The sequence below is a fragment of the Carlito syrichta genome, unplaced genomic scaffold (assembly GCF_000164805.1).
Source record: "Carlito syrichta isolate Samal-C Ts95f unplaced genomic scaffold, Tarsius_syrichta-2.0.1 Scaffold315153, whole genome shotgun sequence".
Classification (NCBI taxonomy): Eukaryota; Metazoa; Chordata; class Mammalia; order Primates; family Tarsiidae; genus Carlito; species Carlito syrichta.
The window spans coordinates 138763-149436 of record NW_007259249.1 but is presented as its reverse complement, the minus strand read 5'-3'; positions in this window follow the sequence as shown (position 1 = coordinate 149436).

Below are 10674 nucleotides of genomic sequence, written 5' to 3'. Positions count from 1 at the left end.
AATGATGCTCAAAATCTGATTTTGAAAGTAATGAGGATACATAGAAGATTGAATTCATTCTCAGCAAGACTTTTATGCTAATATTAGGAATTCTGTGAATGTTTTTGAGAACTCTGAATTTCTAGATTCTATTGAATTTACAGGGATTAGAAATCACCTATTTCCCTCTATGACAGGATATCATACCCTTGCTAAAGAAAATAATTTTCTTTACCAGAAAATATACAAAGTCCTCCCATGATTCATTATGTATTGGCAGAGAACCCACAAAGGGACACAATTTTTATAGAATATTCTTTCACTTCAGTAAAAAAAAATCAGTAAACCCCCTACTGAGGGGGTAAAGGTATTGTTGGTAAGCTCTATAGGAACAATACCCTGTAGACCAGTGTTATTAGTAGGCATTATGGCTATACAGTTATCTTAGTTCATTTGGGCTACTATCACAAAAATACCTTAGACAGGATAATTTATAAACAATAGAAATTTATTTTTCACAGCTCTGGAGGCTGGGAAGTCCAAGTTCAAGGTACCAGCAAAAACAATGCCTGCTGAAGGCTTGTTCTTATATAGAAGGCAATTTCTCTGTGTCTTCACATGGTGGAAGGGGCAATTGCTGTCTTTTCACATAGGGGAAAGGGTATAAGGTGCACCTTTCAACTTTTTTAATGAAATAATCCCATTTATGATGGTGAAACTCTTATAACCTAATCACTTCCCAAAGACCTTGCTTCTTAATAACACTGTATTTGAAATCAAGTTTCAGCATAATACTGGGAGGACACCAGCATTCAGACCTTAGCAAGAGTTAGTAGTGGTAAGTTCTTGGAACAGCAGCACTAAATTGTGAGAAACAAGGTAAACATTTAAGCAAGGCTAATATGGTACTCATGGGTCTTAATTCACAGGGTTGTGTAGTTATCGTTAAAATATGGTAATATTCCTATGGTTGAAATAGATGGAAGGTCAATGAGGATATTTGTTGGATATGTAGCCCAGAATGATTAGAGATGAGTAGAAGAATGATGCCAGCCACAGCAATAAAATTTATGATTCTTTGCCTTGTTTCCACATTAATCTACTTCTCTGACACAGGACTTATGGGTTGAAAGTGAGACAGGAGATAACTAGAGAAAGGCTATGCAGACAGACATGTGGGTCCTCTGGTAACAATGTAGTGAACTCCCCACAGGTCTCTCAGGTTCAGCATTGGTAAACAAGCTCCCTGCAAGCCTCTCAAGCTAGAGCTTAGGTGCCCAACTGCTGGGATCAAAAAGCAACCAGTTGGCTCACCTTAATACTGACCAATCAGAACAGCTAGAACTCACAGCTAGTGCTAGCCAGTCGGCTTGGACTTAGGGCTATATAAGCACCAGACTTTCGGTTCCAGATGGGCAACACCTTCTGGTCTCCTCCCACTGTGGGAGCTTCTCTACTGTCAATAAATCCTGCTTACTCACTCTCTGTCCATCTGTGTTCCTCAGTCTTCCTGGGCATGAGACAAGAACCTCGACCCTGAAAAGCTGTGACCTGAAGAGCTGCAGATGATCATTGGAGCCAAAAAGTCTTGCACCCCTCAGAAGCTGGCTTGCTAGCCACGGAGCCAGCTGAACCAGGAGAGCTGCTGGAAGAAGGCAAGACTCCAAAGCTAAGATACCAAGGGGGCTAGGTTTGCCAGCACCTCAATCAACTACACTCTCTCAGGACTTGGCTTGCCAGCCCGTTAGAGCCAACACCCAGGGGCTTGGCTTGCCAGCCCCTCTCCCCACCATTGCAACACTCTCAGGGCTTGACTTGCCACCCCATAAGAGCTGACACTTCTGGGGTTAGGCTTACCAGTCCCTCGACCACTCTCTGGAGCTTAGCTGACCCACTGAGCTGACACTCTCAAGCCCAGGCTGACCTGAATAATCCACATCAAAAGGGATGGTGGGTCACCTTGAAGAAAGCAATTCCTCTAATTCTTTCCCAACATGACATACTCACCAGAGTGTCTATATCCTGAGGAAAAGGGAATACCCAAATCCTTGACGTCTGTTGTATACGAGAGCTAAGGTGACACAGATAACTGAAAACCCAACATAATATCATGGCTCTCCCATTTGAGTAGGGTTAATGGCTCTGCATATCCACTCTGTGATCATTTTCTTGGTCCCTCAATGACAATTTGGAATTGTAATGTTCATTAGCTGATAGAGCACTCATGTTGATTTCTAGAAGTGTAGCGTAAGAATCATAATTGTAGGAAAACAAGTAGCAGCTCTGAAAATGCTTCCTCTCCCCCTCCCAAGTCAAAGCTTTAAATCAGAAGCATTATTGTATCTCTGATAAAATTGCAAATATTACTTCCATTCTCAAAATCTTAAAAGATGCAATGGAGTATGATGTAATTCACCAGTCCAGATATTACAGAAATAAGATAGATAATGGTGTATGACAATGTATTACTGCAAACTTAGCCAGGTGATGGTTTTAATCACAGTGTTAGATATGGTGTTTCTACTAGAATAAATTAGAATAGATGGTAGCACTTAGTATGTGGCTATATATCTGTCTAATGTCCTATTTGAAACTCCTATCAAGAAAAAGAATTAAATGCAAAAAGAGTAAATGAATGTTAAGTGTTCTTGTCATAAAATGACAACTATGTGAGATGATGCATTTGTTAATTAGCTAGATTTAACCATTTCACAATGTAATATACTTCAAAACATAATGTTGTACATAATAAACACATACAATTTTCTGTCAGTTAAAAAAAATAAAAGAAAGGTAAAAGAAAAAACGAAGAGGATCAGAAACAGCTCACATTCACCTGGCAAAAGCTGTGTAACAACAGTCATCATCTTGTTCCAGGGTTAACTCTCCAGCTCTGCATCATGCCATGATCTAAAGGGGCCTTGATCATCCTGCCCACTACATTAATAGCATCAAGTTGAGGATTTAGTGAGCAAGAAATTGCAATTACTTTGGGTGCTCTGATAAGCACCTGAGTGCCAGAGAATGGGGGATAAACTCTACAGAGAATCAGAGGGCTGACATTGGTAAACTCTTTGAATGTCCATTGGTCTGGAACATGTCAAAACATCTCCTGCAAGGTAAATAACAATATTAAACATTGAGCCCTCCACCAGAGAGTTTTGTGAACCTCTTTGGGTTTTGGAGACAACACGTGCACGTTGCTCTGTTTCACTTCCCACATTATCCAGAAGGATGCCAATTTTAAGTGTGCCTTAGTGGGCTCTGCAATTAGTGTGGGTTATGGTACAAGTGGTCCTAACACTTGTGCCATGTGATTGCGCCAATCCCATAATGCTAGAGACCATCAAGCCCTAATAGAAGAGACAGGAACATGAGGAGCTTGATTGTTGCAGACACTTTTTGTGGCCATCCTCTATTATCCAAGCATTCACTTCTACACTCTAATGACACTATACTATGAACACCCACAACTCTTACCTGATGACTTTTTTGGGGGGGATGGATGAGGATTGGTGCACTTCAAGAGAAAGATTGGTTGATGTACAGGGAGAACAATAACTGTCAGCGAGTATCTTACCAGGGAAGGAGCCCTCCAATGACAAAAGCAGATGATTGGAGGGCACATACTCTCTGTGCCCTAACTGGATTACTTGGAGGCATAATTTATGCTCTATCCCAGTAAGATTAAGTCCTAGTTGTCCTCAATTGTAATCGACTTGGTTATACCCTTTCTTGGCATCTTTTCTTACCAATTTCACTTTAAATTTCCTACTGATGTTTTTTGGCATTTTCTCCCAAATAAGCTCCTTGAAATTAAATCCTTGTCTCAAGTTCTGTTTCTGTGCTACTATACAATGCTTTAAAGACTATATGAAGGAGACCTATATAAATGGGGGCAGAAATCAATTCATGGACTGGAAGACTGATTATAGTAAAGATGCCTATTCTGAAAATTATTCATAAATTATATGCAATGTTAATTAAAATCCAATAGGACACTGTTGAAGACTGAAGTAGTAAAACTCACTGTATTACATATCAAGAATTTTAGAGAGTGTGGTATTGGCAACAAAGACAAATTGATGAAATGGAAATAAAAAGCCCAAGAATATGTCTATTCATGTAAATGTATTACATGTAAATATAAATAATTGTGTAAATTATGACACCATAGGACAATAAGAAATGATATCATTTTTCAATTGACTCCTGGCTCATAGTAAACATTAAAAACAGTATATATGAATGAAATAATTCTATGAAAATTTTTCTTAAATTTTTATTTTTAAGATGTGGGTTACAATTCAGGGTTAGGCATACAAATGTTCACTTTGCAGGTACTCTTGTTGATGAGGTGTGCCCCCCCCCAGCAGATTCCCACTACTGCCAATTCAGCCCTCCCACAGTTTCCCACTACTGTCAATCTTTTTCTTATAGTATTATGATAATTGTCAAGATCTGCTTATGAGTGAGAACATGTGATACTCAGTTCCTTGTTTCTGTGATAGATCACTCAGTATTATAGACTCTAAGTCCATCCAAATTGCTGTGAAGTTCATAATTTTGTCCTTCCCTATGGCTGCGTAATATGCCATTGTGCATATGTACCACCTTTTTTTAGCCAGTCCTTTTTTGATGCGCAGCATGGTTGGTTCCATGTTTTTGCTATTGTGAACAATGGTGCAATAAACATACATGTACAGGTATCCTTTTCATAGAGTTATTTGAGTTCCTCTGGGTATATTCCCAGTAGGAGGATTGTGAGGTTGAATGGAAGGTCAATTTTTAGATCTTTTAGGAATAGCCAAACTATTTTCCACAGAGATTGTATTAGTTTACACTACCACCAACAATGTAGAAGTGTTCTCTTTTCTCTTTGGGAATTTTCTATATAAATGTTTTATATATTTTAAATGTTTTATGTGCTAAATGCTTTATATGCTTTATAAAATAAAGCTCTTATGATTATATATTACATAAGTTTATATGGTTATAAACTTCGTGACATCAATGCAACACATCAGGACAATCAAACCACAAAAAAGAACAATCATGACATTTGGGGGATGTGAGGGGTAGAAATTGGAAGGGAGAACAAGGGAGTTACCTGGAGTGATCGCAGATTTCTATTTTCCAAAGTGGTGGGTACAATGACATTTACATTGTGATAATCGCATTATATATTTTTTGGTATAAATTTTTGTATGTGTTTAATAATGAACTTTTTTTTTATTAAAAAAGAGTGACAAATAAGATGCCCCCTCCTCTAGAAAAAAAGCATTTTAAATGCAGCCAGCAGCATTCAAGCCATTGATGGTTCTGCATTCTTGCCATCCACATTTGTATTGAAGAAGAATTCCCACTTATAAAAGCGACATGTGCTGAGTCACAAGGGCAAATTCCTAAGAAGGCATGTAATGGGGCTATGTTTTACTTATTTTGTTCACAATACACAAATAAATTAACCTTTATGTAATCTTTTAAAGGCCTGATCTTTTTTTTCAATTCCATGTTGAATTTAATTCAAAGGTTAAGTTTTTTCTATTCAAATATTCTGCTTTTTAATTAATGTACTGAATAGTAAGAACTAATAAGCACTGTACTTTTTTTTTGTTTGAATTGGAGTCTCACTCTGTCGCCCAGGCTGGAGGGCAGTGGCACGCTCCCGGCCACCGCAGCCTTGACCTGCTGGGCTCTGGCGATCCTTCCGCCTCAGCCTTCCAAGTGGCCGGAACTACAGGCGTGCGCTACCACACCCAGCTAATTTTTTGATTTATTGTAGAGGTGAGGTCTCGCCAAGTTGCCCAGGCGGGTCTCGAACCCGCGAGTTCAGGCAATCCACTCACCTCAGTCTCCCAAAGCACAGTATTATAGGCTGAGCCACCGAGCCTGGCTTTTTTTTTTTTTTTTTTTTTTTAATACTTCACGGTTTTTATTTATTTATTCTTATTTTAAAGATGAGGGGTACAATTCAGGATTAGGTAGATAAGTGGTCATTGTAAAGGTAAAGTTTGGTCCTCCCTTTGGTCCCCGCCTGGTTTGAGAGCAGGTATCCTAATTGATGTTAAGTGCCCCACCCCCTCCCCTGGAAGTGTCCCGCTACTGCAAGTCCCTTTCTTATAGTATTATGGTAAATGTTCAGGGTCCACTTATGAGTGAGAACATGTGGTATTCAGTTCTTTGATTCTGTGCTAGCTCACTGAATATCACAGACTCTCAACCTATCCAAATTGCTTCAAAGTCCATGCTTTAGTCCTTCTTTATGGCTGTGTAATATTCCATTGTGTATATGTACCATATTATTTTTATCTAGTCTAGTTTCGACGAGTAGCACAGTTGGTTCCATGTTTTTTGCTGTTGTAAATAATGCTACAATCAATGTACATGTGCAGGTATCTTTTTTATAGAATGATTTGAGTCCCTTCAGGTATATTCCCAGGAGGGAAATTGCTGGATTGTGTGGAAGATCGATTTCTAGAACTTTTAGGAATCACCACAATGTTTTCCACAAAGGTTGTACTAATTTGCACTCCCACCGACAGTGTAGAAATGTTCTCTTTCCCCCCCATGCCCTCTGCATCTGCTGTTTTTTGAGTTATTGATGATGGCTATCCTGACTGGAGTTAGGTAGTATCTCCATGTGGTTTTAATTTGCATTTCTTTGATGATTAGTGAGGCTGAGCATTTTTTCATGTATCTGTTGACTGCTTGTATGTCTTCTTTTGAGAAATGTCTATTCATATCATTTGCTCACTTTTTAATAGGGCTGCTTTTTTTTATTTTGTTTTTTCCTTTTGGCACTTTTGAGTTCCTTGTAGATCCTGGATGTTAGACCTTTGTCAAATATACAGTTGGCAAATATTTTTTCCCATTCTGTGAGCTGTCTCCATACTCTCTTGAAGATTTATTTTGCTTTGTAGAAGCTTTTCTATTTGAAGAGGTCCACTTGTCTATCTTATCCCTATGGCATGGGCATCTGGGATTTTGATCAGGAATTGGTTGCCTATTTCAATTTCCATAAGGGTGTCTCCTGCATTTTCTGAGATTCTTATAGTTTGAGATTTTACTTATAGGTATTATTTTAGGTATTAGATCCATTTAGAGTTGGTTTTTGTATATGGTGCTAGGTAGGGGTCCTGCATGTGGTCAGCCAGTTTTCCCAGCACTATTTACTGAATATGTTCTCGTCTGCCCAGTGGTTTTTAGTGGAGGTTTTGTCTAAAATGAGTTGGTTAGGAAATTGAGGCGTTGCCTCCAAAATCTCTAATCTTTTCCATTGGTCTATATGACTGTTTTTGTGCCAGTACCAGAGAGCCTAATACTGAGTGCTCAATTTAGTTGTTCTCTTAAATGGATTAGGAAGGCTTTGGACAAGCTGTTCTTTTTGTCTTGAATTCTTTTAGCCAACACAAAAATAAATAAAACAAGAGCCTGTTTCTGAACCTAGTTTTCCTGGCTCCTATTTCAATGTTTCTATCCCACCATCTTGATACAAATATAAAATGGCATTTTAATTTTTGTGTCATAGTTTTTTAAAAAATGAGTCATTATATTAGATTCAGGTATACTGGTATTCAGTTCCTTTTAGCCTAATCTAATCTAATGATTATTTGGAGATAAAAAGCTTCTTGAGACAGTATATGTTTTTCTAATATTAAAAATAATCTATTTGTTGTGTAAACTTAGACAATACAGAAGCATAAAGAAATACACAAATCAGAAATACCCAGTTAATATTTTCATGGATATGTATCTAGCATTTTGTACTACAAAGAAATACTTACTAACCCACTGATCTTGGACAAGTTACTTAGCCTCTCTAAACTTAATTTTCCTTATCTTTTCAGTGGTGAGAGTAATAATATCCCACACTAGGGCCATTTTGATTATTAAATAGAATGATGCATATAAAGCATGTGTACAAATGCCTTACATACAATAAATATGCAACAAATAATAGGTATTGTTCTTAATATTAAAGTGACTGCATAATTGTCATTCAAATTGGGACACTTCTCTAATGACACATGCTAAGTTGATTGAGATCCACTAGCCAACAGGTATATATTGAAATTATCTGTATTTTCTAGGTTGTAGAGTCATCTTAACAATATTGATGAAATTGAGATTATGCGTTTTGCTTTTATTCACTGAATGTTAACAGGTAAGCAATTTATATTCTCACAAATAATTTTCAGGGTTGTCTGTCTTAATTCTAATCAATAAATGCATTTTGAGTGTTTATTATGTTCCACACTCTTCCAAACTTGGAGGATCCAGAAATAAATAAAACACACAATATTCCCTGCCTTCTTAACAACTTACCTCACTCAAAACTACATTTTTGCATCAACAAATATATTAAAGAAATAAAAGAAGTGGAGAAGGTGCCTTATAGATTTATTTGTGGAACTTATTTAAAACCTGATTTAAGCTATGTTTGTGTGTGTGAGTGTGCGTGTCTGTGTGTGTGTGTGTGTGTGTGTGTGTGTGTGTATTTAATAGCATTTCTGAGATAATTGGAAATTAAAACACTAACTAGTTATTTGATAATATTATACAATTATTACTAGTTTTAGGTTTGATAATGACATTGCATTTATGGTTAAAAAAGGCAGCTTATGTTTTGGAGATATATAATAAAATAAAATGAAATCATTGAAAGAAATTTGAAGAAATTTGGACTTTCTCTCAAAATAAAGATAGAATACATGAGTAGAGATGAAATAAAAAGTGCATAGGTTGATAATTGCTCAAGCTGGGTGGGTTCATGGGGCTTCATGATATTTTGTCTATTTTGTATGTTTGAAAATTCTTCATAATCTCATTTAAAAATTGTAGCCATTAATTATTATTGAAATGGTATTAAATTGTTGCTTTAATTTGTTTTTCTTTATCATAACTGAGGGTAAATATTTTTCTTAAATTATCAGTCATTATTACTCATGCTTTGAGGAAATATGTAACAGCTTTGTCATGTATCAGTTTTTCTCATACAACTTTGTATTTTATCCTCATGTTTCGATTTTTTAAATAATTGTGAAAAGCTTTTTTATTACATAAAATAAAATTCACGAATATGGCAACCAGTAGATATAGAACTTTGTGTGTCTGGTACATATTCAAATTTTATATTTCTGATATAACTTTCTTCTGAGTATGCACTGACAAACCTTTTGTTTTCTTAAGATTTTCTAAATATATTTCTTGGCAAGAAGTCTAGTGAGGAACCAGGTTTTAACAAATTATTGAGCTTTTTTGATTTATTTTTCCAGTTGGTCTACTGAGAAATTGTCTTGCAACAACTTAAGAATTTGTGTTTATACCTTTTGAAGCAAATTGTTCTAACTCACTGGCTAGTTCTACATGATACCAGGATAGTAGAGATGATATAAGTCAGGCTATTCTTGGCACCTGAGATACCAGTATTTTTTTTAACTAGGAAATATTGAATTTACCAAAAGTTATTTTTATTCACCATTTTAATAAGATTGTAGAATTAATTTCAGGACTGAAAAGTCTGCTGGCTCAATATGTCTTATCTTTTCTCCTAAACAAGCAGCAACTTATGACCTTGTGCCAGGCAAGATGAAGTTAATGCATGATCATGGGTCCATAAAGCTGAGAGGGGGCAGTGATAGATATTGTCCTGGAGAACAATGGAAATAAAAGTCACAACAGATAATGCCACTAAATTGTAAATCTAAAGAAGAGGGGAAAAGGAGGTAAGATATAGATAATAAGAAGCAAAACAGAAGCTGTGGAAACTAGATAAGAAGGATAGTTTTCTGTTTGGATGAGAGAAGAAGGACAGAAATAGTTAGCTGGAAATAAACAATCTATCTTCCCATTGAGAGTGAGAATTTTTCTCTATTTTTAGAAAGGAGAATGATATTTTACAATAGGAAAGAATTACTATTGCTATTCCTAACGGTAATGATATTAACTTTTTATTGAGTGCTTACTATGGGGCTATAATTGTGTTAAAAGTATGTCATACATTTTCTATTACAATTCTTATTCCTCATGAGGTAAATACTAGATTGAGTCCAAACACCTACAACTTTGTCTTAGTCTTCTCCTTCTGCTTTTCCGGATCTCCAAAATCAGCCGGAGGTACAAGCCTAGTCTTCTCTCAGGTCTTTTCTGGGCCTGTATCTATCCCCGGTCAGGCATGTGGCCCTCTGATTCCCTAGTAGATGCAGAAGTTCTTCACTGCCCTCGTTGTCCTGTGTATTTTCTTTCCCAGCTTTCTTCTTCCTAGGCTTTTAGGTCTGTCTGCTGTTTACCACATCTGCTGTCCTTTGTGCCCGGTGACTGTGGGTAGTGCATGTTTTTTAGTAAAATATACTGCCCAAGAAGCTATCCCAACCCTGAGAGAGTTCCAAAGGGAACAAAACAATAGGCAAGCTTCTCAACCAACCCCTCAGTGGACCACCTGATAGCTCAAAATGCGTAACCACAGTTAACCACAATTATTTGAGAGAAAAGGGCCCTTTTGCTTCTGCAAGTCATTCCAGGAATGCCGGTTACTGTCCAACAGCTACTTCAGTGTTGGGGTGTGGGAGATGTAGGCTGGTAAGCAAAAAAGCCACAACACTTACTAAGTTCCATCTGTAGATCTGCAATAAAAGATCTCCTATTATGTGTTGGTGAGAAGTAAAGTACACAATGTACAATCAGCTTCCTACG